The sequence below is a fragment of the Rattus rattus genome, chromosome 1, assembly GCF_011064425.1.
Source record: "Rattus rattus isolate New Zealand chromosome 1, Rrattus_CSIRO_v1, whole genome shotgun sequence".
Lineage (NCBI taxonomy): Eukaryota > Metazoa > Chordata > Mammalia > Rodentia > Muridae > Rattus > Rattus rattus.
Window position 1 is genome coordinate 124,008,896 of NC_046154.1, and position 6,174 is coordinate 124,015,069.

The window sequence follows — 6,174 nt, forward strand, 5'->3', positions numbered from 1 at the left end:
CTGGCCAGATATTGCCACTTCCATACCCCAAGCCATCAGTGAATAAAGCTCCAGATCTCTACGTTCAAATTCTTTTTTTTTTCTTTTTTTTCAGAGCTGGGGACCGAACCCAGGGCCTTGCGCTCGCTAGGCAAGCGCTCTTCCGCTGAGCTAAATCCCCAACCCCCTACGTTCAAATTCTTATGAAAGATAATGCGATCGACTCTATGATGTCTGACTTTATTCCCCCGCTTTCCACATGCCAAGGCTCTGGGGATGGTGAGCTCATGACCCTGTGGTGTAAATGGTAGCCATAGGTAGGTTAAGAGGGATGCTTTTCTTAGACAGTGGGCAGGGTTAGAAGCGAGGCGATGATTGACGTACGATGAAATTACAAAGGCTTGGTAAAGCCATGATATTCAGTGGGTTCACCTACAGCTACCAAGGAGGCAACTCTTTTTGTGGAGTGGGTGGCAAAGCTTCATCTTGGTGAACTTGATAGGCAGTTGCCTAAAATGCAAGTTCCTTGGCGTAAAGAATGTGAATTGTCGTCACAGGAGCAGAATGAAGCTCAAGATGGGTTCCTTTTCCTAAGGGAAACTTGATTGCAGATATACAAAAGACAAACATTTTGAAAAGTATTTGTAAACCTGGATTAGTCTAGCAAAGTGGGAAGCAAGAGGAAACATGGATATACTTCAAACATAGTTTATAAGAACCGAGAGTGGTGGCAGTCTGTCTTACATATACACACACTGCTTCTCCCCTTCTTTTTTTGTAAGCTGCCTTACTCTACAAGATTATAGTCTCTTTTTTTTTTTTCTTTATGGAAAATTTATTACAACTTTCCAGCTGTGCATTACTACTTCTTCTCAACGTCTTGCTCTGCGGCTTCTTTCGCCCTCTTTGTTCAGATGCCAAAGAGCCGGGCATTGGCTCGAGCCACGCAAAGGCTGGCGAAAGCCTTAAAGTTCTTTTCCTCTTCCGTGTTGGCTCTGGCCTTTTCCTTTTTGTACACATTCTAGATGGGCATCACAGGTCCTGTTAGCTGCGTGGCCAATTTAAGTTCTTCAGCAGAACTGTCTCCCTTCTTCGGAGCAGAAGGCTTCCTGGGGAAAAGTATGAGCTTGGAGTGGTGCTCCTTCAGGGGCTGCACGTTGGCCTGCAGTGACTCAGTGGATTTGTTTCGCCTCCTTGGGTCCACAGAGATGACAATGGTGCGTGCCATTTTCTTGTGGATACCAGCCACCCTGAATTCCTCCAGGCTGAAGCCCCTGCCAGCCCGGACCTTGGTGTGGTATCTAACTGTAGGGCACCTCACGATGGGCCTGATGGGACCGGAAGCGGGGCGAGGGGCGATGCGGCGCCTATAGTCACTCTTAAAGAGCTACATTAGTAATTATATCTAGAAAGTCTTGTCTGAAAGAGTCTAGTTTGATACTCATAGATGATCGTCCTTCTCTTTGGGTATATATAATTGAAGAAGAAAGTCGATGTAGTCAAGAATCGCATTTAATTCTTCCTTGGATTTTCCACATCTATTACAAAACTTAATGGATTTTTAAGTTAATATTCATTGGTCAAAAATCAAATAACCAAGTCTGCTGGCTAACAGTCTCACTTTATGTAGAAACTAAGGCAAAAATCTATAGATCATGGCACAAGGTCCATGGTGCACGTGAGTTTTAAGACACCCACAATGTGATCACTTCCATTATTCTGCAATCATTATTATGATTACGTCTCTCAATTAACAGATGTATCGTTAAGATTCCTTATGTCTATAAGGAATAATAGGTGCTTTTGTGCAACTGTATCAAAATAATAAAACATGAAAAGCAACTCCCACTTTTTTTCTTTTATTCAACCTATCAGTATTGATAGTATACTATTTGCTACACATTAATTATAAATGTAGTCTAATAAAAGTGAGTCTTGAGTGATGGCTCTGACCACAAAATGCTTGTCATATAAGCAAGAGGACTTCAGTCTAGAATCTGGGCACCCATTCAAAAAAGCCAGGTGCAGTGATATGTGTCAGTATTCTTAGCGCGGGGAAGGTGGAAACAGGAGGGCCTTTTGGGAGTGCTGGACAGCACTCTAGTCAATTGGTGAGCTCTCAGCAGTGAAAGACACAATCTCAAAAACGCAAGGTAGTTGGGGATTTAGCTCAGTGGTAGAGCCCTTGCCTAGGAAGCACAAGGCCCTGGGTTCGGTCCCCAGCTCCGAAAAAAAGAACCAAAAAAAAAAAAAAGCAAGGTAGAGCAATAGAGAAATGTCAATCTCTGACCCCCATGCATAAGTACATCGGCCCATATGAATGTGCACCCACCCATCTACTTTTCCAAATACACATATTATCATTAATAAAGATATTTTTGGAAGAGTAGCATCTCCTAGTAGGGAGAATTTTAAAACATATATTAAGCAATCATTCACGGAAGACAATCTGGGCAAGGCAACTCTTTCAAGAAAATGAGTTCTTATAAGTAAATCAAAAGAGTAAATTAGATGATAATGGTTTTGGAAAAGTCTGGGGGGCTGAGTAATCTGTTTAACAAGTATGCATGGGATCCACACAGAATGCCAGGCATTGTCCTGCCTTGTAAGATGCAGGAGTGAGTAGGATAAACTCAGCCTTTGCCTCCTCACAGTGTATGGAAATTCACAAAGCATTAGAAGTCATTCGGGGAGTTGGGGTGAGGCAGGACCTTGTTGGGTCCAGTTGTGCTTACTCCAGGGATCTGGGACGTCAGACACAGAAACCAAAGATTGACTTAGACCATGGCTCCAGCAGAGCTTACAGTCATCAACACTCTAGGCATAAGTAAGGCAGAAGGAAGCTTTTTTTCATGAGAATTACAGAAAAGTGAGAAATGGAGGCAAACTAAACTCCTAAGAGTAGGAGGGGTGCCTAAGAGAGGAAAAAAAATCAAGAGTGTGTTTGTTTGTTCATTTGCTTTGTCTTACATTTTTATATGGTTCTAACAGAAACTGGACAAAGGCTGAGTTAACTATGAAATTGTTGGTTCTTTGTATTACAATGGGCTGAGCCAAAGGAGGACCCACACATTCTGTGCATACCCTCTTGGCCCAACCAGAAAGATAACTCGCTCATACTCTATCCACTCAGTTAGGAGCAGCAAAACTTCCCTAGGTCTGTCTCTGACTTTCGCTTTATAAGCAGCTATGATGCCTATTCTCAATTGCTATCTTGACTCTATCTAGAAGAAACTACCATCCAGAAATGGAGGTCACGTCTGTGTAAACTTTTTTTTGGGGGGGCTTGGTCTAAAGTGGGTGAATCTCCTTCTAATCTAGACATTTGAGGTAGGAAGACACACACCTTTGATCCCAATGTTCACAAGGGGAAGACATACTTTTAAACTGGGCCTTACATTCTGCTGGCAGCCTCTAGAAGGACACGGAAGAAGGACACTTTTGTCTTTGCCTCCTTGCTCTCACCTTGCTAGAAAGTACATTCCATCACTGGCATTAGAGACTACTTCTTCAGGATTCCAGCTTCTACTAAAGACCAACTAAGACATTCAGACTTGCAAACTGAGAGACTTCTGGAGTCTTGAATTTTCCATTCATAGCTGACCATTGCTGGATTAGTTGGACCATAGCCTGTAAGTGAGTCTAATAAATGCTATTCTATGTAATCTATCTATCTATCTATCTATCTATCTATCTATCTATCTATCTATCTCATATCTATTTCTATATATCTCTATCTATCTATATCTATATTTATCTATATATCTATATATCTATATATCAATGAAGGGATTCATTCCATTAGTTCTGCCACTCTAGAGAACACTGACTAACATAGCAGGTGACCTTGAGACTATTGCTGGCTGCTAGCTGTGGCTGGCATTCCCTTGATCCACTGTGCAGGTGCCTTGCTGATGGTTAATTAAACTAAGCTCTCTTTGTTCTCACACTTATATAACCAATTTGTACTTTGACCATAGCAGAGAGCTAACCGTATCTCAGCCACCAAGATACAGCTCAGTCTTGCCTATAATCCTAGCATTTGGGAGATAGAAACAGGAGGATGAGAGCTTTAAGGCCAGCCTCAGCTACCTACTGAGTTCAAGGTTAATCTAGGTTACATAAAATTCTATTTCCGTGAAACCCAAAAAAACTGAGGAAGAAAAAGAAAGATATGAGAAAGAGTAAGAAAGAAGGAGAGGAGGAGGAATTTAGGACGATCACTCCCTTTGAGTGTATATATGAGGGCGTCTCAAGCATAGCAGGGACTTAGTTTGAATGTGAGGGAATCCCATCCTTGGCTAGAGGCCAAACAGGACAGAAAATGACAGATGTGTAAACTGCTGTCTGATTCTTTTTCATTGAATAAGGTGTTTTTTCTCCTGCTGCTGTTATTGTATGAGCCAATTGTGTGTATGTGTGTGTGTGTGTGTGTGTGTGTGCATGCACATGCATGTTCATAGATACACTAATTCTGATTCTCTGAAGAACCCTGATACAGTGAATAGGAATAAGATAGTTTTGTAAGATACAGTTGCCTCAGTTTATTCCTAATTCTTATTTATGCATTTATGTATTTATTTATTTATTCAAATCAGGGTCTCATTGTCTCATGATGTAGCACTGGCTGTCCTAGAACTCATTATCTTGACCAGGTCATCCTTAAAGTCACCTGCGCCTGTCTCCCAAGTGCTGGCATTAAAGGTATGCACCACTAAGCCTGGCTCTTAACAACTCTCAGGTCTACCATTCTTGATACCCTTGTGTCTTCTCTAACAATAAAAGTAGTCCACCATCATCTTAATTTCTCTGCCTTGTAAGGTGACCCGAAGGAAGCAGCAGGTTGTTTTATGTGGCACTGCCAATTAGAGTTCAGGCTTTTACTAGCCATCGAGCACGAGAAAACCAGGAAAGGCTAGCAGTGAACACTCAAGGGAGTAATGGAATGGAATGAAGCAAGGCTGTCCTTCCTCCACAGCGCACAGGGAAGAGAAAACGTTTAAGGTACAGGGAAAAGTAGACAGATTAGTACAGTTACCTCAGCACAGTGCTGGGCAATTTTGGTTGTTTCTTGTGGGAGCATGGAAGCCATCTTGTGCATTAAAGGATGTTTAACACCACCCTCTAGATGGTAGTCAAAACCATTTTCCTATAAAAGGACCATCACACATACAAACACACACACACACACACACACACACACACACACACACACAAAGGGGGGGGCAACTTTAAGACATCACTTAATTCCTCTGCCATGCAAAATTGTCCCAGATTGAGAACCTGGATTAGCTTGTTTTCTATAACTGGATATCAAATTATGTCCCAAGATGTAGTGACTTTGAACTCTAACAAAGCCATTCCATTAAACTCATTGTTCTGTGGCTCAGGCATGTGAAAGACTTAACTGAATGGTTTTGGTTTCATATCTCTGTAAGGCTGTGGTCAAGATGACATCCTCTGAAGTCTTGGAGGATCCACTGCTTTGCGTCACTCAAGTGGTAATTGGTAGGGGGCCTCCGGTCCCTCCTGGTCTCAGGCAAGATGCCATAGTTTCTTACAATGTGGTCCTTCATAGGAAGCTTAAGCATGTTCTTGCCACTTGGCAGCTGTTAATGATCTGAGGGGACAGAGGCATGGATTTACAATGTCTTTTTATGACCCAATGTCAGAAGTGACAATTTAGCTTTGTTACATATGTTGCAACCAAGTCGCTAACTGTGGGCCCTCTTGGAAGCAAATTAGGCTCTGCTTTGTGAGGAAAGAAATATCTACAAATCTGTGAACCCAGTTTTGAAGACTACTACTGATAGAGAAAAGTCTATGGACAAATAGATTGGAGAATACCATGAGCTATTCTAAAACGAATGCTAACAGGTTGTTTAGTGAAAAGGTCAATTGTTAAGCAACTAGAAAACAGACAAATCATATGCTGAGAGGCTGAAGTGAAGGCAAAAGAAACAAAACCGGCAGAGACAAATGTTTCACCTAATTAATATTTATAGTAGGTGAAGAACTAGTGAATAGTTCTGTAAGAAAGTAGATAATTAGAGATCAATGATAAGTACATATTTGCACACACAGAATATAGCATGATCACCCGGGCACAGTAATCTTAGACAGCGATGTGGGGAAATTGGTAGTATTACAGCAGCAGTAGTCTGTTGACTAGCCTATGAGTTAGATGGCTGTAAG

The 6,174-nt window shown here is 41.8% G+C and overlaps 1 pseudogene; it reads right to left on the minus strand.

The window, feature by feature from the left end:
* Positions 1-841: 841 nt before the first annotated feature.
* Positions 842-5,071, minus strand: LOC116901658 (annotated as a pseudogene).
* Positions 5,072-6,174: the final 1,103 nt, after the last annotated feature.